Raw genomic sequence first — 663 nt, 5'->3', positions numbered from 1 at the left:
CGGCGCCTTTCCAGACAGCCCGGTGGAGCCCAGCCGGCGGCCGGCAGCCTTCGACGCGATGTTCCGCCGGAGCTGGAACCGCTTTAACCGTACCAAGCTAACAGAAATACGTGCACATCCCTTTTTAGAATATTATCATCAGAATAGAGCTGTGTTCGTTTTTCTGAATGTTTTACCTCGCCCAGAAACATGTAATATGAGAATGGGGCAGTTTATATTACCTGTGGCACAGAGCAACAGAGGTGCAGCCCCGTGATCTTGAATTCCATAGGAAATGTCTTGCACCCGGTGCTTTGCAAAAGCAAGTGACTAAAACTGTTTTCCCACATTAAGCCCTGAGAATGTAAGAGCATCGTATTTCATAGTTGTATTGCACATGGATGCTTCTGATGTTGGAGTGTTGTTTGCGGGTGACAAAAAGGGAAAGGTGACAAGGACACCTAACTGTCACTTTTGGGAAAAGGATCATTTTTTCACACCACACTCGCAGTGGAAAACAACTGGACTCGCAGGGCACATCAAGCTCAATTGGCATAACATACTATACAAAACATTATTCCACCTCCTACTTTGGCGAGTAGCACTGGGATCTTAAAAGCTAGTGAGCTGCCATCTGGATGCAACAATGGGTGTCCCCTCGTCAAGAAGAAAGAAGAAAACCAA

General features: G+C 46.6%; 1 pseudogene; it reads left to right on the top strand.

Moving 5' to 3' along the window:
- Positions 1–58: 58 nt before the first annotated feature.
- LOC103213239 overlaps positions 59–663 on the top strand; it is a 3,639-nt pseudogene continuing 3,034 nt past the window's right edge.

Source organism: Orycteropus afer, unplaced genomic scaffold (assembly GCF_000298275.1).
Source record: "Orycteropus afer afer isolate SDZICR_OR568_19922 unplaced genomic scaffold, OryAfe1.0 scaffold01441, whole genome shotgun sequence".
Taxonomy (NCBI): domain Eukaryota; kingdom Metazoa; phylum Chordata; class Mammalia; order Tubulidentata; family Orycteropodidae; genus Orycteropus; species Orycteropus afer.
Note: the sequence above shows the minus strand (reverse complement) of the source record. Positions and strands in the feature narration are given on the sequence as shown.